This window comes from Rhinopithecus roxellana, chromosome 1 (genome assembly GCF_007565055.1).
Source record: "Rhinopithecus roxellana isolate Shanxi Qingling chromosome 1, ASM756505v1, whole genome shotgun sequence".
NCBI classification, from domain to species: Eukaryota; Metazoa; Chordata; class Mammalia; order Primates; family Cercopithecidae; genus Rhinopithecus; species Rhinopithecus roxellana.
The window spans coordinates 23,050,856-23,075,715 of record NC_044549.1 but is presented as its reverse complement, the minus strand read 5'-3'; the positions used below and the strand labels follow the sequence as shown (position 1 = coordinate 23,075,715).

The 24,860-nt window shown below is 36.0% G+C and overlaps 1 protein-coding gene and 1 pseudogene across 2 annotated transcripts in view; one reads left to right on the top strand and one right to left on the bottom strand.

Annotated features, from left to right (window-relative positions):
- Positions 1-17,165, bottom strand: part of ZPLD1 (zona pellucida like domain containing 1) — a 60,995-nt gene extending 43,830 nt beyond the window's left edge. Inside the window, exon 1 of the mRNA XM_030929385.1 lies at positions 17,111-17,165. The gene's annotated coding sequence lies outside the window, so the exon portion shown is untranslated. The remainder of the gene's footprint in view (positions 1-17,110) is intronic.
- Positions 17,166-20,766: 3,601 nt separating this feature from the next.
- On the top strand, positions 20,767-22,163 carry LOC104662041 (annotated as a pseudogene). The gene has a single exon (XR_004059989.1). The product of XR_004059989.1 is annotated as a keratin, type I cytoskeletal 18 pseudogene (transcript).
- Positions 22,164-24,860: the final 2,697 nt, after the last annotated feature.

The following is a 24,860-nucleotide window of genomic DNA, read 5'->3' as shown; positions in this document are numbered from 1 at the left end:
GGCAGCTTTCTTTAACAGAAAATATATTGATAGGATTCAAATAATCCCTTCTCAGCCATTCTCTAGATTTGTCATTTAAAAATCAAGATAAAGGCCGGGCACGGTTGCTCATGCCTGTAATCCCAGCACTTTGGGAGGCCGAGGCGGGCAGATCACGAGGTTAGGATATCGAGACCATCCTGCCTAATACGGTGAAACACCATCTCTACTAAAAATACAAAAAATTAGCCGGGCGTGGTGGCAGGCACTTGTAGTCCGGGGTACTCGGGAGGCTGAGACAGGAGAATGGTGTGAACCCAGGAGGTGGAGCTTACGGTGAGCCGAGATCGCACCACTGCACTCCAGCCTAGGCTACAGAGCAGGCTCCGTCTTAGGAAAAAAAAAAAAAAAAAATCAAGATGATGATCATAGACTTACAAAGTATAAGTGCATAAAGAATAGTACAGTTTGATCTGTGTTTTAATATTAAGGCACATTAAGCAAGGAATTTTAAGAGGACACCCATATCTCTTATAGAGGCAGTATCTCTATTTTTAATTTCTACACTCTTGGTAGAGCTTATGACATTTTCAAGCCTTCTGGAGGTTCTTTATAGTTCAACTATAAATTAAAACGAACTGATGAACTATTATCTTGCAAATTTCCAATCCTCAACCTTACCTTCATCATTTCCCCTGCACATGGAAAACCTGAGCATCCTCTTGCCATAGCAAGCTTGGAGATGCTATTTTACCACAGTCCCTAAATTCTTTTCTGAAATTGAATTGTATGGGATTGGGGGACTATGTTAACACCCTTTACATTGCTCAAAAACATATCATCCTGGCTGCTCAGGCTCCCTGGCTCTTACACAGGTGCAATTCCAGACATGTGTATTTTAGTCCTGATCTGGTTATAAAGGTTTAGTGGACTTTCTCTTCAGAATGTAGAACCTGGTTCTTGTGGTTTACTCTGGAATAATCTGAGGTGCTTGCTGTCGCACTGTGGCTCCAGCAAACTCTTGACAGAGAATCTGAGCAGAAGCATTTTTCACCTTCTCCACCACATCTAAGTACAGAAACCAATGTCTCTGCTTGGATTCTAATAGTGGTTTACAAGAATGACTTGCCTAATACATCCAATAATACAAAATATTAATACCACATTCTGAGATGATAATGGCCTTGAAGATGTGTGTGCAAAAGAGTTTTGTATGTGTTTCTTACTTAGAATCTTCATAAGTTTAAATTGATGGGAATGGGGAGGAGAAGGAGGATTACAAGTAAAATGTTGAATTTTAAGAAATTCAGAAGTGTTTATATAAAAAAGAGACACCTGTATCTCATAAACTGTTACTAATAGAAGAGGAAATCATATGCTAAGTGATTTGCTGTCAAATATGTCAATATTTCTCATACTAAATTTTCTTTTTAAAATAACTTCGTCCAACATGTAAATCTCTAATTTCTTTGCTTAGAATTAAATTTGGAGACAGAAAAATATAATGCACTTTCAATTCCTCCTCAATTTTATATTAATTGATATAGTTCTGTCACAAACATTGTTCTTTAGATTTTAATATAAAATAATCTTTGTTTAATCTTTTTATTGAGATCTGTTACTGTATGTACCAGGTACTGTTCTATGTTTAATATTCAACTAATTACATAGATTTAATTTTTACTTATGTTAAAAATGTGAAAACCAAAGCTTAAAGATTTTAATTGACTCACACAGGGTCACAGACATAGTAAATGGCAATGCAGAATTCAAAAACGAGCTTGACATTTGGAATTATTACATTACTCTGTTTGACTTGATTGGAGTTTTTCAAATAAATAAAATTAATGTCCTACTGATTTTCAGAAAGTAAATTATATTAATAATGTATGCTTAAGATATGCTTTGAATTAAATAATTCAGATGATTGAGACAAAATATTTGTTAATATCTACACAATTTTCATGACTCTATTTCATTTAGGCAGTGAGTGCATAAAGAATATTGTTCTTTTCAAAAATTGATTTAATGTAATACTTACAAGTTTTAAGAGCTGACTGTGTACCAGAGTGTTTTAAGTACTTTTATATGTGTTTTCTAACTATGAGACAGGCAATTTATTCTCCTTATACTGGGGAATGAGAAAACTAAGGCACAGTAATCTGAAGTAATTTGCCCAATGCTAAGCAGACAGCCAGTGTCGGAATCAGGATTCACGCCCAGAACAATGACTCCAGAAACCACCTTCAGCTATTATATGTGGTACCACCTTCCAGAAAATGATGCATGTAATTCTAAATCAAATGGAAATTTGGCAATTTCCTTGGTAAATTTGATCAGCATTCATTTATTCCTGTGTACGCTGTTCAAATAATTATTGAATGTTTATATGTGTCTGATACTCTCCAGGGGGTGGGGAGATGCTAAGGTACAGCAATTAGAAAATTTTTTATCTGCATATCTGCATAGAACTTACATTCTAACTTCTAAGAGAAATCAGAAGGAATCAAAATCTATAAGTAAAATATAGAGTATATTTGTGATAAGCGCTATGGAGAAGAATAAAGCAAGAAGAATAGTAGGAAGTTGTAAGGTAGAAGGGAAGAAATGTTGAAATTTTAAATAAAGTGGTCAGAGATATATAATTAACCCATATAAATGAAGCTTGCTGGCAGGGAACATTGATTATGAACAACCCAGATCTCTGTGTCTATAACGTATCCTCACTTGCTTTTTTTTCTTGCTATTTAGGTACTTCTCAAATAAAATAGACTTTCCTAGTGCACAAATTACTCTTGGGAATAACTTGGACACTTTAAAAATCTGCATTAACCTTTTCAGATGAATAAAGGTGGCTCTTAGTGCCTGAGAAAAGTAATTTATTAAATAGCACCCCTGTGACCTGAAAAAAAAGTGAACATGTTCGAAAGTGCCTTTATCTGCTCTCAAGAAATAACTTTTGCAGAGTCAAATGAGCTCAACAATTTATCAAACTTTTAAACTTCCTTAATTTTATTGCCTTGATATAGGCTGATCTGTTGTTATAGTTGGAAAGAAAAATAGAAAATTCAAACTAAATACATCTCTTCAAATGTTAAACATCAATCTGAGATTCATGCACTTTTCCCCAATAAACTAAAGCTAACTTTTTATCATACAGATTCACAAAACTATGAAACGAGTTCTTTGGCATTGGTGATGCCCCAGTCCTCTCATTCTTGGCTCTCCTCTGCATTTACTGAGCAGCTACTCTCCACAGGCTGCCGTTCCTGCAGGGGCATGGCCTCATACTTGGTGCTTCTATATCACTCACTCAAACCTGCTCTGCAGAAAAGATCACAACAGTTCACTAAGGTTTAAATTACTGGAAACATTTAAAGTTCTCAGGAAAAAGGAGAAAAAAAATGTGCGTATTTTAACAGAGATCAAAGTTTAAGTTAAAGGATGAAACTCTACTCCAGCATTGGACAACGAATAGATTTAGTGCCTAGGTAAACAGGCACAAAAGCCACACAGGTAGGCAACTGTATTGCCCAGTTAAGAATCTTGATGTTACACAGTCTACTTTCCAGGAAAAGTACATATTAACTCACCCTCCAAAATCATTAGTGTTGTTTGTTTGTTTGTTTTGTTTGTTTGTTTGTGAGACAGAGTTTCGTTCTTGTCACCCAGGCTGGTGTGCAATGGCGTGATCTCAACTCACCGCAGCCTCTGCCTCTTGGGTTCAAGTGATTCTCCTGCCTCAGCCTTCCGAGTAGCTGGGATTATAGGCACCTGCCACCATGCCCAGCTAATTTTTGTATTTTGAGTAGAGACGGGGTTTTACCATGTTGGCCAGGATGGTCTTGAACTCCTGACCTCAGGCGATCCACACACCCCGGCCTCCCAAAGTGCTAGGATTATAGGCATGAGCCATCACGCCAGGCTATAAATCATTAGTTTTAAAGTGCTAAGGATCACAACTCCTTAATAAAGAAACATGTTTTCTGATGGGGCGTCTAGACTGAAGCTCTACATTCTTTATCTTTATCTTGCACTTGGACAATATAGTCAACATATATATTTTTTAAAAAATAAAAATATATGACCTTCATTGGAAATATTCATTAGTATGTACATATACATTCATTAATGTAGAATGTCCTTGTCTTGCTAAACAAAGAAAAAAACACACCATGTACTTTCTGAATAATGCCTCAAACAAAGCAGGAAATATGTTTAGCCATCAAGAAGACATTCAGAAATTTTATGGCTCTTAAGATTCTGATGTATACCATAAGTAAATATGAAAGCTAAAGGCTGCTCTTAAGAGAAAAACCTACTCCAATTTTCTCTGACACAAACTGAGTGTTCATTTATTTCCCTTTGCCTGCCTTCCTCATTTGTCTTTCTGTTGAGGGTTTTCTCAAGTAATCTACAGCATTTAAATGATCTACAGTGTTTAGAACATTTATTGTAGTACCTTAGTTTTGGGGGAGTAAGTGAAATGACACATTGAACTAAGTCACTTTAAAAGCTTTCCCTTAATAATTCACCAGGTTCCTTTTCAAGATATTTGCACATTTTATTCTTCTGAAGCAGCACTGAAGATATGCTAGCATATTGACTTCCTTCCTCCTTTCACGAAGTGTAATCATAACAAATTAATAATAAAATAATAATTTTACTAGTTATCTTAATTGCTAATTTCCCTCTAATAAACTTGATTATTAGTATTATTACTTCAGAATAAATATATTTCTTTCTCAATAGAGATGATAGGCAAAATATTTATGAGAAGGCACAGCACAGAAATCAATCACAAGGGACATAACGTCAATATCTTTTGGCTGAATATAAACCCACTCCCCAATGTTCAAAAGTATGTTCATGGGCACTAACAATGAGTAACGGCAATATAATTTCACATCTTTGTCAACCCTTTCCTAAGAATAAAACAGCTCTTTTTCCAATAGTACTCCTCTCTTTGAGATTTCTGTTAATTAATTAACTTATTTATTTCACATATTTTTGGTGAGCAGTTTGTAAGTGTTGGACTCAGGGTCTTGGGAAGCCAGTAGTAAGCAAAACAAACATAGGCTTTACCTACACAGAGCTTATAGACTAAAGACGGAGGGAGTTATTAAATTAATAATCAAGCACATTAAAAATGTTTACAAAATATACTAGGCAATTGCTATGAAAGAAAAGTAAAGCACAGTAGAACCTGATTTAGATGGCAGGTGTCAAGAAAAGACTTTCTGAGAAATGCGATAGTTGAAAAGTGTTGAAGGACTGAGTCGAGTTAGTCAGATGAAGGCTGGAGCAAGGCGAACTAGGTAGCGTTCATCGCATGACCATAGGTTCTCCAATATCAAAACAATCAATGGTTTGTGAAACTGTTTTGGAAGAAAGTTCATCATCCTGAGCTAGGAGGAGAGGACCAGAAGTTAAGTCTCCCTGTAGGCAGCAGGGCCAGGCTGCACCTTTTCTCCTAAGTGGAATGGAAAAATCGTTGAAGACCTTTGAATTGAGTGCTAGCAATATAATACTAGGGGTGCATTAAAGTAAACATACTTAAAATATTACTTTGAAAAAGAAATAACAGGACTTGTTGCCTTCTAGGTGCAGAATGAGTATGAAAAAGGAATCAAGAATGACTCACAAGTTACATTCTCAGAAACCAGGACTATAGCAGAGTCTAATACAGCCTTGAGATATGGAGATTCTAATCAGATATTGTATTTCTCATCTTTTTTATCTATGTATTTATCCAAACACATATACATCCATCTATTTACCCACCCATCTATCTGTTGTGGTAGTGGTGGACACTGAGTCATTTGGAAGTAAGTTTTAGACATTTTGATCCATATTCCAACACACATCTCATAAGAATAAGGCCCTTCTTCACATAACCACAATGGCATTATCAGTCTCAAGAAAGTTACAATCCAGTATCAAGTCGTAGTCAAACTTTCTCAATTCACAAAAAATATATCACATAGCTTTTCCCCCCAATCCAGGAAACCCTAAAATAGGCCAAGGAGATAATACAACTAAGTGAAAATGATTATGTATTACATTTGGTTGCTATATTCCATTAGTCTCTTGTAATAAAGAAATTTCCCTTCCTCAGATAACATTTTAAATTTGTAATTCTATGGTCCTACCAGACCAGAAGAATGGGAGAAAATGCAAGATTCTGTCAAATCAGAAATAAAGTGGCATGACAAGTTATTCAAATATGTTAAGAATCAAGAAATGCAAAGTTTAATCAAATATTAAAAGCTGCATGGTTGCAGAGAGAATTGGGTAATGTGTCATTTGCATCTAAGGGATGTTAGATACTTAGATACATGAGCTAGATGAGTTGTGTGGGCTATAACAACAATGAAATGAACTTCCCTAATTTATTAAGTCCTTACATAGACTATAAATAGGATTATGTTGCATGATGGCTGCAAATAAGAATCTAGCCATCGTCCCAGCCGAAACCTTTGACTAATAAGTAATTTCAGTTAGTTTAGAAGATAAGTGCATTTCAAATGGATGAGCATCGCTTAACCCCAGGCATATGTAAGCACATGTTTAAAAGAATCGACAATTAGATAAATGTTTTAATGTTAAAGAATCTATGCATGTTGGTTTTTTTAGCAGTTCAAATGTGTTAAAGAATTTGATCTACTTAAGTAACCGGTTAGTCTTTTTATTATGACTCAAAGTGAGTAACAAGTAAACAATTGAAACTTCTTATGTAAAACTGAAATGCTACCAAGGTTATATATATAACCAAGGTTACATATATATATATATATAGTTATTTAATAAACCTAAGATTGAACAAATTTATTTTTTAGTTTTTAAGCATTAGTTAAATGCTTGAGATTTTTTAATAGCAGATAATTAAACTCCTGTAAACATATTAAACTGCCCCTACTAAAAATGTAGTATATTTGATTTCCTTTTCAGTACATCAATCAACTGGTTTTGTATATAAGATGAAACATTTTTCAAAGTCCACTTAAAAATTATTATTGAATGCTTTTAAGTCAGAATTTGAACTTAAAATCTTGAGGAATGACTAGATTTGGGCCTAGTTTTTTATTTGAATATTAATTCTTAAAACTTTAGAATATATTTTTAAATAATTCAATGTAGGGGATCAAAAACATCATAGTGAACACAAAAAAAAGTGGTTGCTTTGCTTCAGAAGCCATGTTAGATGTAAGATTCACTTCTTTAAACCGTAAAATCATAGACTACAAGGTGAGATGCTCACACTAAGAGAGTTATATGGGAACTAAAACCAATGGAAGCAAATCTGTTTGATATTGTCTCTCACATTTATACAGGGTCATAAATAAATTCATTGACCAAAACAACAGAAAGGCTACACATACTATTTTCATTAATTGCACTTCCCTCTTTTTTCCGAGAATATATAGTTGAGTTTGTTAATAAAAATGCCAGTTTGATGTGACTTCACTAATTGCATAGAATATCTGTTTCTTCCTCAAAAACTTTTAATCAAAGGGAAGCACTTCAACTTTATAATAATCGCATTAAAAACAATAAAACTTACAGAAGTTAATATAGGAAACTATCTTTATGATCTAATGGCAGTGAAAGTTTTTTAAGAAAAAAAAAATGCTTTACCACCATAAGTAGTGAGCTGAGCCTGCCAACAACTTTTAGAGGCTCACTGAGATATTTGTGTTTTCATGTTGTCTGTGCATTTCATGTAACATGTCATTTATGCCACACACCAGGGCACTCCCTTGAATAAATATAACTGTAGGCTTGGGCTCTGGTTCTCATTCTGTCACTAATTGTGTGTGTGCTCTTGGGGATGTCACATGCTGGGTCTTACTGCCAAATACTTAATATGTGAAATGAAGTATTGCCCTAGAGATAAAGTGCCTGTGAAACTATGATGTTTTAGCAACTGAGGGATAAAATAGTAATGCATTCCCTAGGACCACCTTCAAATATCACCTCCTTTATCAGAATGTAGGCTTTACCATTCCAAAAGGATTTAGAGCTCTTCCATTGTCTTCTTGCTTTATCCATGACAATTGAAGAGGTGGCAAGTGATGCATCCCCAAAACACTCATATCTCCCTCTGGTCATTGTTTAAGAGATAAAATCAGCAGGAGATCTTACAGCCTAATCTCCATGTTGCTAAAGAAAAACATTAGCCCTTCTGCTTTGGGATGATTTTGTCCTTCCTTCCAGACAAAAATGGCAAAATTAAAATTACGTGAAAAAAATAAGTCGCTATTGGTGGTATACTTTTATTTCTTTTTGAGTCTACATTTTTGCTTCTCAATGACCTTTAGGAATCACGAAATAAAATAGGCTGCTGTAATTTATAATGGTACTTTATTCTGCCCAAAACACATTTTCAACCCTGTTCTCATTAACGTTCATGATTTTTTTTTTTTAATTAGTTGTTGACCTGTTTGGGGGGATGTAATATTAAACTTCATGACGTCACTCAGGAAGGTGTTGAAGCAAACAGAACTGCCTTTGCTCTTTAGATCTGGAAATTGATGTCAAGTGGCTAAATGTTTTTCTTAAATAGTTGCATTATTGCTATAAGTAACGTAAAAGAAGACAACTAAAACCATCTCCTGAAATAATAATTTCTAAAATTTATAGCTGCTTGTGAACAATAAAACTACATCCACAAAATATGATGCTTTCAGACATGATGAAATCACATCCACAAAAGTTTTAGCCAGTTGGATCAAGTAGCATATATACCCAAAAGTATTACTGAACAGTCAGTGTTGAAATCTGGGAGAACCTAAAACTTAAGCCCTTACTTTTAAGCACTTCAATTAGCACTATACTAATTGCTTCTATTTTATGGATTTCATAAAATCACTCATAGACAAATGAAGATAACCATTACACAAATCTTTACATTGGAAATTAATAATTAAAAGGAAAGAATTAAGTATGAATTCTGAATTTTTTTTTTTTTTTGAGACAGAGTTTCACTCTTGTCACCCAGGCTGGAGTGCCGTGGCACAATCTCGGCTCACTGCAACCTCTGCCTCTTAGGTTCAAGTGATTCTCCTGCCTCAGCCTCTTGAGTAGCTGGGATTACAGGCATGCGCTACCACACCTGGTTGATTTTGGTATTTTTAGTAAAGACGGGTTTTCACCATGTTGGCCAGGCTGGTCTTGAACTACTGACCTCAGGTGAGCCACCTGCTCAGCCTCCCAAAGTGCTGGGATTACAGGCATGAGTCACCGTACCCAGCCCAATTCTAACTTTTAAGTAGTGGCAGTATTATTGTTTCGAAATGGCTCTTTAAAAAATGTTCGTGTGTGTGTGTGTGTGTGCATGTGTGTGTGTGCGTGTGTGTAGGAAATATGTCAAAATGTTAACGATCATACTAATTATACTATTTCAGTGTTTGTATATTTGAAATATAACATAACTAAGTTATAGAATTTTCAAAGGATATTTCATCTAGTAGGCTTAAGGCATAGAAGTAGAAATAAGACTAACTTATTTAAAGGATCAAAGTAAATGGTGTCAAGATATTGGAGAATGAAAGCATTGAAGGGAAGGAAAATTATTACTTAAGAAGACAGCTAACATGCTTTTGTGTCTTGGATGAGATGAACATAATTCTAAGAAAATTATATCCCTACCATAGTCAAAGTTGGGGATATGAGACATAACGCTAAACATAACTTTCAGTTCCTATCTCAATAAGCAAAATGTTCTTTGGGATCTGAAACACCAGGCAAGCTCTAGAAATAGCTGTGAGCCACCGTAGGCAAGGTAAGCTGTTCTAGCAATGGATCTCTGTCAAAGGAAAAGTTACTTTAGTGGGGCTAGGACCAGGGGCAGGGAGGAGGTGAGCAGAAGGATGTATTATTCTGGTTCAGATTGCAGATAATGTTGCATTATAACTAGTAAATCAGGATTTTTGGCAAATTTGAACATAAACATTTACAGGCATGAAGACCCCCACCTTTTCTGTATATTATAATATATAATAAATTTCATAATATTTTGGTAAAAGTTCTATCAAGAACAGTATGAAAACCAAGATTCATCATGACGAAACTATCTCTACCCAGAGACTTACACAAAAGATGTCATCCAGAAATACATAACTACTTGCCAATTGAATGACAATAGCTGTTTAGTTTGGTCTATTCCTTGGTCAGTGCCATCAAACAAAGATGAAATATAAATGGACTTGAAAAAGATCAGGGATTAGATATTTGAAAAACATAAAACAGTCAAATTTCCTCCTGTATGTGATATTTGAACTTCTAAATAAATTAGCTTTCTTCACTAAAAAGAAATCAAAGTAAGAGAACAACAACAACAAAATAAAAACAGCTATTTTTCAAACTACCTACACACCCTGGAGAGTTTTACTAATTCCCTGTTCCACAGGCCCTGCTGAAAATCACGGGTTTAGATTAGAATAATAATTTGCAATGAATAATGTGCTAGAATATTGGTGAATGAGTCAAGAGCGGCAATTTTCATGAAACAGAATAGGATAGCATAATATAGGAACAAATAGAAAGTATTGGAATAGAATGGAACATCTTACAGAGCACTGTGTATATAATGTATTCGTAAAATATATATGTGCCTTGTATGAATTTATAGGTGTGTAAATATTAGATCACTATTAACATATCTTACCGTGAGTCATAGTCAAAAAGTTTAAAAGTTACTGGTTTAGAGCAAGACAGCAGCATGGTGCCCATGGGCTGAATCCTCCCACCCACAGACAAGTTTTGATTGGGTTCACAGAAGCAGCAAACAAGAGGAAACTAGCATTCCAAGACTGAACACTTACAAGAACAATGTCGAGAGAAAATGTATTTTCCCAAGTTCTAGGTAAAGACTCAAAGTTGGATTACAGAGTTTGATTGATTCTTCAGTTGTGTGTGTCTTGGGAGGATGCTTGTTATAAATATATATTATGGTAAGGAAGTAGAGGGAATAGATATAGGGCATTCATTTGTGAATTAAAGGAGAAAAATATGAAAGTACCTAGAAGGAAATTTGTATCTAGAAGAAAATTTTTCACAAAGGGAAAACTTGATGGCAGAGAAAGGAAATGCAAAAATATGTATATTCAAGAGACTGGAGAGACGAGGACAATTTATAACAATAGTGTTTTCTCTTTTGCTCATTGATGCAATGTTGTAATTAATTCATAGGGAACAAAGGTTGAACCATCGTTTCCTTTCTGTTTCCTGATGGATAAAAGAAAATCATCCCCTTATATAGAGCAGATAATTAATGACTATTTGTAAACAAAGGATTAAGACTGACATCTTTGGTTGCTTTTTACAAGGATGAATTAGCATTGGTACACAGTTTCTCCTGTAGCACTCTAGTAGGAAAACCCCCATTTCCAAAGCAGCTGCCTAGGATGGAATATGTGACCTATAGCTGAAGAGTAGAGAATGGGCTGCAGGAAAAGCAAACTCCCAGCCTTTCCATGGCTAGCACACTGCTTACTAGCCATGTTAACCAATCAATTACAGAGCTGCGCAGCACAAAATAGGACTTTTTAAGAGTATGCATTGCCACCATTGAAAAACTCCACGCTGAAATCTCTAGCTATCTCTCCGCTACTTGAGACTCACCTAACTCATGAACATTAGATGAGAAATCATAGTCTAGGTCCCTCTTGTACTGTAACAATGTCAGAAAGCTACTCTTTGAAAGTTGGTGTATGCTTAGAAAATGCACATTTATTTTAATTTTTAATGGAAATAAGAAAGTGAGTTTACTGGAGAAAAAAATATTTTAAAAAATCATTATGGAGCCAAAATAAAATTGGAAGATTAATATTCTGTGTTTATAGGAGAGATCCTTGAGTTAAGATAATATAATGGTCTGCATCCTAACTGCCAATTTGAGTTACCTGAGGAGTTTTAAGAAATATGAATGTCCAAATTTTTCCTGCAGTGATTCTAATAAGCATTTGAGATTAAGAACCACTGAGATAGAGGAATAAGGTTTTGCTATACTTGAGATTCCATTTCTAGTTGTCTTTTGTTACTGGTAAGCGTATTTTCTTTTTCTGCACCATGACTCCATAGCTGGAATCTGAAAACAGAACTTCCAAGAAAGGATAATGTTCCCTGATGCTACAACATGGCAGTTTAAGCCTGAAGGAGTCAGCCAATCAGCAACACAGCGCGTTTATGAACCCACTGAAAATGAATTCAGTTTGTATTTCTTTGATAGAGTTCTTAAAAATAAAGTGAAAAGTTTTGGACCAAAAGTAAAACAATTGTAAGGAAAAAAGAAGGGATCCTTCTTCCCACTGAGAGACTCACTCTCCCTGTGGCTCTTTTCTGACCAAATGATATAAGATTTTGTGCTTTCTTAAATAACCATGACATTTCACACCAAGGTTGATGAATCCTATAAATAGACTGCCTGAGTATGTCATGTCCCTGCTTGAAACCCTTTATTATTTTCAACACCATTCAGGAGAAAGCTCCAATTCCATGACACGGCAAAAAACAACAACAACAAAAAGTTCTTATCTGCCCAATAGAATGTTTCTATTCCCTATGCCCATCGTATCCACTCTAGACTTGCTACGGTTCCCAAATTCAATAAGTTGTTTTCTATTTCCATATCTTTGCTCACTTTACTACTTCCAGCTATAAAGCAGCTCTTCCCAAGCCCACCAACCCTCCACAGACATCTCTCTGTTCAGCTTTTCAAAAATCTTCCCACGCTCTTCTTTCAAGACACTCCTCTATCAAAACAATCCCTTCTTGCGCATAGAATTGACCACTTCTTCTGTATTTTCATCAAAGTCTAGGCATCATTCTATAATAGCAGTTCTAAAAATGCTATGCATTTAGATCAGCATTTCTCAAAGCTGGCACTATTGATGTTTTGGGCCAGATAATTCTTTGTTGTAGGATGCCATAACAGCATTGTAGGATATTTAACAGCATCCTTGGCTTCTACCCACTATATACCAGGAATAGTTCCCCCACAAGTCATGACACCCCAAAATATCTTCAGACATTGCCAAATGTCTCCTAGGGGGCAAAATCTCTCTTTGGATGTACATCTTTGTTCTTTCCTAGTAAATCTCTAAGCTTCATGACAGGAAGAGTATTATATTTGTCTTTGTATTTAGGAGCTGGTAGAGTGTCAGATCCACTGCAGATTTTCAAGTAATGTTTGTTAAATGAATGATTACTTTGCTACAAAGGGGATAGTGCCATATCACCAAAATATAGAAAGTTAAGTGTGTCAACATTTAGTCCTCAAGATAATGCTTTACTATTTAAACATTCCATCATTAATTTAATTAAACTTTTCAATTTCATCTAAACATCAATCAAACTAAAATCATCAAATCAATCTACCCATCACTAGAAATAATTTATATTTATTTTTGTATGTTTTTAATACAAAAGAAATGGGACTTAGGGTCTAGAAATTGATTTGAAATTGTACCCACATATATAAAATTCACATTAAAAATTGCTTGAATTTAGTGAGCTCATTGGTTCAATTTTTTTTAAGTCTCACTAGTATTTTTATGTTCTATAAGTAGCTTTAATTAATTGGTTCAATTTTTAAAACAAGGTTCAGCTGTACTTTTTATGCCCTGTAAATAACTTTGATTTTTATAAACTAAAAAAAGTAAAACAATACAATCTTCTACTAAGTTTCCTTTTCACTTCACTGACAGTGATGGCACACATTTTAATAGAATTGATAAATAATTTTAGAAAATAGAAATATATTACCTTAATTTTAAATATTTATTCAATAGGTTTCTAATTAGAATTGCTCTGCCAGAATTCAAATACATGAACACAAATACATAATACACAAATGCACAAAAGTTTTTTAAATGTGTGTACTCTATGGATAACAATTTCAAATCTCTAAAAGATGAGTAGTTTTTAAAAATTATTCAATTATTATAACTTGTTACATGAAAATTGTGATAAATTACATTTGAAATAGAAAGAAAAGTTGGTCACAAATTCTTTCCAATTCCATAATATTATATAAAGAAAAATGATTTAATTTCAAAGTACAATTCATGTAATATAAACAAGATTTATATTCTGTCATGTAATGATGGTGTGTTCAACTGAGAGATAGTATAGTTGTAGCTCTGGCTTTTCTCAGATGAGCATATATGAGCAAATATCATACTTTAAATTCTAATGGATAACAATAAGTGGTCTTCAGTCTCTCTTACTTTTTGAATGGTGAAATTTTAGATTCAAGAACTTACAATGTTAGTGAAAGGTTCAAGTTAATCTCATTTTATAGAGAATCCTAAGTTTACAAACAAAGCCACTGACAGTTTCATTTGGCCTCAGGTAACGTTTAATCAAACTAAATATATTTTTGAATTCAGCATCTCTATTTTTCATAGATACAAAAATAGAAATAACAAAATTATTATATTGGTATAACTTTAACTTTACTATTCTTGTGGCTTAGCCACTTTAAAAAACTTTGGTTTCATAATTTTTTAAATATTTTTATCACTTTCCAAGAAAAAATCCATAAAGCTCCATGTATATAATTTTGTTTTTTTAAATGCATTTCTTGATGTTCTAGGATATCTTATTGTGACTTCCAGAAAATTAAAATGTAAACCAAGGGATTGGCAAACTATAGCCGGCAAGCCAAATTCTGACCATCACCTATTTTTGTATGGTCCATGTGCTAAAAAATGTTTTCACATTTTTCAAATGGTTGAAAAAAATCAAAGGAAGAATAACCTTGCATGAAAAGTGAAAATTACATGAAATCCAAAGTATAGTATCTATAAATGAAATGTTATTGGAACACAGCTTATCTGTGTTTAAATTTTCTTTGGCTGCTTTTGAGATACAGTGGCGTATTTTAGTAACCATAACAGACACCAACAAAAACTAAGATATTTGCGATCTGGCCCTTTACAGAAAAGTTTGCTGACCCTGCTATAAACAATTAGACTATGACTATAAACCACACAACATATAAATCTGGGGGACAGGACACAATATATTTCTAAGGAAATTTGTTTCAGCAAATATTGTCTTTCAGTACTCTCTCATTGATATATTCTTTTGTAAGCCTTGATAAAGGCCATTGTCCGTTAGCAATAAAATACTATGATGTTCATTCAAACTGGTGGAATTGATCAGCTGCTTTTTTAAGGTGTACCTTCCTTTACCTCATCATTCAAGTCTTGAGAGTTTGAAATTCCTATAAGTTCCCACTTGAAATCAACTTAGACATCTAACAATAATCAGCAGTGACTCTGAATCTGTAAAATTCAGTCTAGTGCTTTACTTTACCACGTCTTGGTAGAGCTGTTGTGTCTGGCTTCCAGCTACACCATTTTATAATGAAGACAAACACAGCAAACCAGATCAAGCTTAATTAATAGCCTTGACCTACTTTACATTCCAGCTTAAATACAGAAAGAAAATAAAGCACAAATTAGGTAAATTAACCAAAAAGATGAATTCCTTGCAAGCAAACATTTCTGAATGATACAAAAGATGATCATTCTCTACCCATGAACTTAATGGTATTCAGGCTATTGAAAAAGCTATGAAAACATGTATCTTTAGCCATTTACTGTTTGATATCATAACTGAATAGATTACAATCTGAGCATCTGCTCACAGTTCAGTGGTTCAAAAGTTACGTTTAAAAGAAGGAGTCCCTGCAAAAAAAAAAAAAAAAATTCAGTGGTTTATTACCTCTGCATTATGGTCCCTTTTAAGGGGAAAAGAAGCTTTAAGTGTCTTGAAAGAAATGTAGAATTTTCCCTTAGTTCCCAGAATCATGAAAAACAAGAGAGAGAGAAACAAAGAAATGTAGAATTTGCTGTAATATCTACCATGATCTTGTTACTATATTACATGGCTATTAACACTAATGATAACTCTGTGTGTTTTTTTGAGGTTGTTTCTGAAAAATCTCGAAAATGAAAATATATACAACACATTTTTAGATTTTTATATTTACCTAAGTATTATAATAGTAAAGAAAAATAAAAACTTACACAGGGAAACTTAAAAATACAAAACTGGGTGCAATTATTCAAATGGAAGTTCTGAAATGTGTCAGATGAGGGAAAACTAGTGACTGAAAAATGACATCATAAAAAGAGATTTTCAATTATGTATTAAGAGAAATATTAGATGTCTAACTAAATTCAACCTCTTCGTTGTTGCTACCAAATTTATTTAAACTGACAATTTAGAACTGTTTTTGATTTTCCTTTTTATTTGACCCTTAAAGTGAATTATAAGAACCAATTCAAAGGAGCAAAATGAATAATGTCATAACCCTGAAAACCAAAAAGATCAATATCTCAAATACACAAACATGGTCTCTTCCTTAACACCAAAAAGTAACTGATTTTTGCCATTGGAATGGAAGGAGCCTTAGAGATCACCCAAGAAATGGAAATCACGTTTCCCCTTATTCATAAATAACTTCTCCCAGGTTATGGGAGATTCCATGTCAATTTTAACAATACTAGGCTAATCATTAGAATAATTTTTATTTAAAAGAAAATCACACCATAATCATTTTCAATTATCATATCATCATTGTAATCAGAGATGATGCCACACATATCCAGCCAGCTTCTCTGGTACAATAGAACCCTGATAAGAAATCTAAAATATACACTGTTCACTTCCATTCATGAAGCATGTGTGGGCTGTAGCCTGCTGGCAAAGTCTGTGGTTGGAATTCATGTCTGAAACACAGTGGTGTGGCAAATCCTGCACAACTTTTGACCTCAAGCCTCAACCTCAAGATGGAAGAAATTGCCAAAAGACTCGGTCCTTTCTCCAAATATAACACAAATATTTGGGATAAATTGAAGTTTACAAAATACAATTTTGTTTCTATCTTCCTGCACCCAAATAGGGGAAGACGTTTGTAACCTCCTTTTGCTATATTTAAGATACTTCCCAGGCCAAACTTTAACCATCACTGGAACCACAACAACTACAGGAGTTTTACTGGAGGTTGTCTTGTGTGTTAAAGAGAAAACATTATTAAATTAAACTGAATCTTCCATGCTTAGTAAAAAGGCAGCATTTTTAGTCACTTCAGGTGGCTTCAGTGCTGGGCACTTACCCCAGTCCCCGGTTCTGTGGAGTCAGCTGTCCTCCATGTGCTAGGTTCTGCCGCATGTGGCTGAGTGTTCAAATGCTAGACCTTACCAAACTTTTTCAGAAAAGAGTCAAGCCTTCAAATGAGAGAAGAGCTGCTCTTTTTGAAATGTCTTAAAAAAAAAAAAAAGAAAGAAAGAAAGAAAGAAAGAAAAAAAAAACTGAATTTTAGACAAGCAAATGCTTCCACAGGTCTCACAAGGTTTTATAAAACTAATCATCACCACCATGAAACCTGAGCTCATCTTCTACGGACCTTTGTTTCCTTCTATTTCTCTTTGTTTTCATTTCATTCCCTTCCTCTTTTTTTTCCCCCTACCTGCGTTTGATCTTGTGTTTTATACTGTACAGATGTCGTGAGTGGTATATGTGAAGTGAGCTATCATCAGCCTGATGAGGGAAAGCCTGCTGGAAAAAAATCATAAAGTAAGAAACAAGGCCTGGGATTGGAAGGGGAGCTAACCTGCACAGTTATCAATGTCCTGTTGTGCTTCGTGAAAGATGCCGGGCCCTTTCAATACTACGTTTCATGTAGTGATGAAAACAGGATATGGAATGTCACCGTGAAAACTTGTTTGATTGGAATAATAATGACTAAGAGGCAGACAACGCAAACAAACCCAACAGGACCCAATTGTCAAGAGGAAGCTAGACACTGAAACTGCTTCATAACTTCTGCTTTTGTTTAGGGGCCTCCAAGCAACTCCCACCTCCAGCAGCCTTTGGAGCCTGGGACCCAACTAGAAGTCATCTAAGCATTCCACTCCAAAAGCTATTATGATTCCTCTTTGGAAAGAAGAGTGGGAAGCTGGGATACAGGCACCACAGCAAACACTTTTCAAGATGTTTTGGCCATAGTGAAGTAGTGAAATACTTTGCTGCTATTTTAGTACTGAAATGCACTACTGTGCTTAGGGATAATTGTGTGGAAGATTGAAGCCTTTTGTATTGATTTGTATTACTCCATCTGCCATTTAATAATGATGCTACCCTAAAAAAGCACATTGTGCTAACAGTAATTCCGCTGGCCTACACCTTTATAAGATTTCATTTTATTCTATTGGCTCAGGGTACCTTAACAACATTTACGTTCTCAATTACCTCTGGGATAGAGGCAAGCTGCCTATGGCTACTGCAAAGTGAGATTAAAATCTAAGAGTTCAGCCTCTTAAAATTTCTAATCAACCCCCTGGACCAAACTCTTTCCCTAAATGGTAAGTGATTTAAAATCTAATGTAACCACTAAAAATATAATAGCCAGAAGCTATTCACATTGCTTTCTATCTTCTGTTTAGTGTGAGTGAGAGCTTGGTACTTTCTACACCAAACAAATCCAGGCTCATGCTCTGCAGGGAAGTGTCAGCTCCGCCAAAAAGCATACTTAAAATACTAATCTACCCACGAATAAATGTGAGGTGCCTGAGTTACTGATTTTTCAAATACCTTTAATATAATCTGTCTTGTATTTGAGGGGGTTAAGCACTCATTAAAAACATAAAAAAAAATAATGTATCAAATTATTGCGTGCACCCCCAAATATGTACATCTATTATGTATCAATAATAAATAAGTAAATAAATAATTTAAGTGATCATGAGAAACTTTTTTAGGTCTTCCTAATTATGTTGACAGTAACTGCAACTTTTTCTCATTCTCCAGAGACTCATGTGTGTTTTACTCTATAATGAAGCATCAAGCTAGATACTTTCAAGCAATGTTTCAGGTTTCACTTTGAACGCATATCCATCATGTCTTCTACTATTTTAAAACTTAAAATGAAAATGCAACAGGTTAAGTAGCAATTAACAAATTCTGTCATTTATAGAAAAATATCAGTAGCTCTGTCCTACGAGAAAATGAGCATTTCATAAATATTGAACACCACTACCCACATACTCTACAAGTTGGTTAGCTAAAAAGAAGGTAGCAATTCCACTAAAGGCTTTCAGCAAGGAAAAGATAAAACAGTTGAGATAAAGTAGCTGACATTATTTGTTACTATTTTACTTTTAAAATGTGATGAACAACAATGTCATACATTCCACAAAATTTCAAAGGAAATTACCAGTTATTGGAAAACACTGAGCCCCTTATCAGGGACATTTCTTGTCTTACAAGCTGGGTGACTTGGCTGAATATTTGATTAGTTGTACATGCATCATATGCTTTATCAGGGAATAATTTTAGACATATGAAATATTCATCACTATCTGATAGCACCAGAAGTGGAAAGCTGAGGAGTTATCCTGTCCAGAAAAGGACTTAATGTTTCATAATCAGAGGAAAAGTGACCAGTGCCCTTTAGTTCCTAAAGAAGGTTGAATTTAGATTAAGAAGGCATTCTGACTGGTATCTCCTCAAACTAAATGGCTCATTCCTGTCATCCTTTAAAAGTCATATAACTAAACTCTCAATGACTGAATTACTCCAGTTGGAAAATGAAAGTAAAAAGCCCTCCTTGTCACAGGGAACTGTAAATTAAGCATCGTTAGTAAGTCAGTACTTTAGGATCTTGCTTATGGGAGGATTATGTCCTTTATATTATTCAATATAAGCACCTTTTCAATATGAGAAAAGCAGATTACATTTTTTCTTTAAAGCAAAGTTTTAGATTCACACTAAAACATCACATTATAAAACAAATGTAAGAAATTTGTGTCTCTAAACCCCTATGCTTCATGACATTTGTAGCATCCATCGAAATGTTTAGCCTCATTTTCAGAGTTCCTTTTTTTTGCTTTACAATGGGCCTAAACTGAGCAACATAAATACATATTTATATTGATTTTTCATTTGGATTGAAATAATCAGTTAATCCAGCAGCCAGAAAATAGTTTTGAACATCAGAGATCCCACCCCCACCCCCACCCTGGCCCAGCTCATTTTACCTTTTATTTTCAACTAGTATGTTAGTATCTCATAGACACAGTGTAATGACTTTCTTGCTGCAGAGCTAAATTATAGGAGAGCTATAGGCTTTTCAGTTACTTACAAAATCAGTTGTAGTCGAGATACTCTTATTATACACAAATAAATTGGCTCTATGTCCTAATGGGATTTCAGGCCACACAGCATTGTAGACGAATTATAAGAACAGACTCAGCCACACTTGAAAGAAGGCCCAAACAAGCTTCATACATAAGTACAATCGATTTCCCAGCTCAACAAGTGATTTACTCAAATATTTCTAATCTCAGAGTCTAAAAGCTGAATAAATTAGCCTTACTTTTGATCAGCATGAATTGTTAGTTGATAAGTTAGCAAGCAGCTATAAGGCTAAAGTTTTATTGTATTGTACATATTATTTTACCACAAAAGGGGAAAATGTTATTTTTAAAATGCTGAATTTATTACTTTAAGACCATTAGTGGAAATACTGATATATTGTTCATATATGGCATGACACTTAAACCTCTGTTTTTTGGGTATTTTTAAATAATTCCCCTTACGTATAAGATTTGCTGATATATTCTAGATGGTTTCAATGAAGAATTCATGGTGAATACAGTATTTATTGTACTATAATTTCTTCACAGTTACTTATTTACAGATGATCAATTCCAGGAACTAGCTTTTCTAGGTAACTGATATTGAATAACTTTAAGAAAGCTTTTGGTCGGCAAAGCCTGAGTCCTGTCGTCTCGCCTTCCTCCCATACAGCATGAGCTTCACCACTCGCTCCACCTTCTCTACCAACTACCAGTCCCTGGGCTCTGTCCAGGCGCCCAGCTACGGCGCCCGGCCGGTCAGCAGCGCGGCCAGTGTCTATGCAGGCGCCGGGGGCTCTGGTTCCCGGATCTCCGTGTCCCGCTCCACCAGCTTCCGGGGCGGCATGGGGTCCGGGGGCCCGGCCTCAGGGATGGCTGGGGGTCTGGCAGGAATGGGAGGCATCCAGAACGAGAAGGAGACCATGCAAAGCCTGAACGACCGCCTGGCCTCTTACCTGGACAGAGTGAGGAGCCTGGAGACCGAGAACCGGAGGCTGGAGAGCAAAATCCGGGAGCACTTGGAGAAGAAGGGACCCCAGGTCAGAGACTGGAGCCATTACTTCAAGATCATCGAGGACCTGAGGGCTCAGATCTTCGCAAATACTGTGGACAATGCCCGCATCGTTCTGCAGATTGACAATGCCCGTCTTGCTGCTGATGACTTTAGAGTCAAGTATGAGACAGAGCTGGCCATGCGCCAGTCTGTGGAGAATGACATCCATGGGCTCCGCAAGGTCATTGATGACACCAATGTCACTCGACTGCAGCTGGAGACAGAGATCGAGGCTCTCAAGGAGGAGCTGCTCTTCATGAAGAAGAACCACGAAGAGGAAGTAAAAGGCCTACAAGCCCAGATTGCCAGCTCTGGGTTGACCGTGGAGGTAGATGCCCCCAAATCTCAGGACCTCGCCAAGATCATGGCAGACATCCGGGCCCAATATGACGAGCTGGCTCGGAAGAACCGAGAGGAGTTAGACAAGTACTGGTCTCAGCAGATTGAGGAGAGCACCACAGTGGTCACCACACAGTCCGCCGAGGTTGGAGCTGCTGAGACGACGCTCACAGAGCTGAGACGTACAGTCCAGTCCTTGGAGATCGACCTGGACTCCATGAGAAATCTGAAGGCCAGCTTGGAGAACAGCCTGAGGGAGGTGGAGGCCCACTACGCCCTACAGATGGGGCAGCTCAATGGGATCCTGCTGCATCTGGAGTCCGAGCTGGCACAGACCCGGGCAGAGGGACAGGGACAGGCCCAGGAGTATGAGGCCCTGCTGAACATCAAGGTCAAGCTGGAAGCTGAGATTGCCACCTACCGCCGCCTGCTGGAAGATGGTGAGGAATTCAATCTTGGTGATGCCTTGGACAGCAGCAACTCCATGCAAACCATCCAAAAGACCACCACCCGCCGGATAGTGGATGGCAAAGTGGTGTCTGAGACCAACGACACCAAAGTTCTGAGGCATTAAGCCAGCAAAAGCAGGGTACCCTTTGGGGAGCAGGAGGCCAATAAAAAGTTCAGAGTTCAAAAAACAGAAAAGAAAGCTTTTAAATCATCCCCAGATTTGTAAGGCATTTCCTTGTTTCTTGGATTACTTAAGCTTACTTATTTCTGGAAATGCCTAATCAAAAGCATTAAATTTAAAATTATTGTAAATTGGAGTGCTGATGGCTATTAAAGTGCAATTACTGTATCAGCTCACCAATATCCTTTGCCCACTTTTGAGAGTAAAAGCACTGAAAGTGTGGTTTGTATTTCCAGCAAATCTCTGTTGAAAGCCACAAACTGGATAATGGTAGGAAAAACTGTTCTAATCATACTTCTATTGTCATAGTGCTATTCCTTTTGAAACCAACAATTCTAAGCAACATGCAAGCTAGAAACAGGCTACTGCAATACTTTCAAAACACATTATAGAATTGTGGGAGTTTGTCCTGAACCCAGTAGTTAAATTGAGAATCCCTTCTTCTGTAGAACAGGAAACAAACTTCAAGGACCACCAAGGCTGGAAGGTGATATAAATAAGTGATAAGAGCCACCTGGTGAATGGGCATGTGAACACATTCAGCAAATAGCAGGAATCATGTCCAGATGGAAAGCACACAGCTCACCTCCTCGCCTCAAGGTAGCAATGGTTGGCTATACTCTTCCAGAAGATTACTGCCATCCAGGAATGCGTTATCCAACATTGCCAGAAACTTCAATTTTTAAAAAAAAAAAAAGCAATCAAGGTTTTTATTTGAAATCACCCAAATTTTATATGAATTTTATATTGAAATCACCCAAATTTTATATGCTGCTCATGTTTTTTAATCATTTGCACATATTTGGACTGGATTAAACCTTTGAGCTTCCAGTTTTCCACCTTATCTAGAAGTCTGACAAGTCGATAATATGTTCTTACTATGGGATCATTCTCTACTAAAATCTCATTGCTTTTGGACAGCACTACCCAGCTGGCCAGAACTGGCATTCTCCTGAGTTAAAGACTAGATTTCGTATGCCCATTTATAGGGAATGTCCATGGGGCCCAGCATCAAAGTTGCATGTATATATTTTCAGCATATGAAAAGCACCATATACTTAATTTTTGTTTCAGGATGGTCATTGTCTAACAGATTTTATAAAACCATTGTCCATAAAGGAGTTTTCTAAAAAATTAAAATATAGATTTTTTATAAGAAAGAAAATAAATCATTTAATAATAGAAAATAAGCACTACCCTATTGATAAGTAGCAATGAGGCTATTAAATGAATGTGAATAAGTTTCCGACACAAATAATTAACTTTTCAAATTGATTTGGAGAAAGTGTCTATGACCATCCTAAGATCATTGCCTGCGCTGTGAACCCCTGCCCAGAAACAAACACAACATGGTCTTAGTCATTTAATTTTACTGTTAAAAAATAGCCTTTTCTGGGAAAATTGGCTAGCCATAAGTAGAAAGCTGAAACTGGATCCTTTCCTTACTCCTTATACGAAAATTAATTCAAGATGGATTAGACACTTAAATGTTAGATCTAATACCATAAAAACCCTAGAAGAAAACCTAGGTAGTACCATTCAGGACATAGGCATGGGCAAGGACTTCATGTCTAAAACACCAAAAGCAACGGCAGCAAAAGCCAAAATTGACAAATGGGATCTAATTAAACTAAAGAGCTTCTGCACAGCAAAAGAAACTACCATCAGAGTGAACAGGCAACCTACAGAATGGGAGAAAATTTTTGCAATCTACTCATCTGACAAAGGGCTATCCAGAATCTACAAAGAACTCAAACAAATGTACAAGAAAAAAACAACCCCATCAAAAAGTGGGCAAAGGATATGAACAGACATTTCTCAAAAGAAGACATTCATACAGCCAACAGACACATGAAAAAATGCTCATCATCACTGGCCATCAGAGAAATGCAAATCAAAACCACAATGAGATACCATCTCACACCAGTTAGAATGGCAATCATTCAAAAGTCAGGAAACAACAGGTGTTGGAGAGGATGTGGAGAAATAGGAACACTTTTACACTGTTGGTGGGATTGTAAACTAGTTCAACCATTATGGAAAACAGTATGGCAATTCCTCAAGGATCTAGAACTAGATGTACCATATGACCCAGCCATCCCACTACTGGGTATATACCCAAAGGATTATAAATCATGCTGCTATAAAGACACATGCACACGTATGTTTATTGCGGCACTATTCACAATAGCAAAGACTTGGAATCAACCCAAATGTCCATCTGTGACAGACTGGATTAGGAAAATGTGGCACATATACACCATGGAATACTATGCAGCCATAAAAAAGGACGAGTTTGCGTCCTTTGTAGGGACATGGATGCAGCTGGAAACCATCATTCTTAGCAAACTATCACAAGGACAGAAAACCAAACACCTCATGTTCTCACTCATAGGTGGGAACTGAACAATGAGATCACTTGGACTCAGGAAAGGGAACATCACACACAGGGGCCTATCATGGGGAGGGGGGAGGGAGAAGGGATTGCATTGGGAGTTATACCTGATATAAATGACGAATTGATGGGTGCTGACGAGTTGATGGGTGCAGCACACCAACATGGCACAAGTATACATATGTAACAAACCTGCACGTTATGCACATGTACCCTAGAACTTAAAGTATAATAATAATAATAATAAAATAGCCTTTTAAAAAATTTTATGACTTACTGTGAACTGTAGAATAAGGACATTTAATTTTA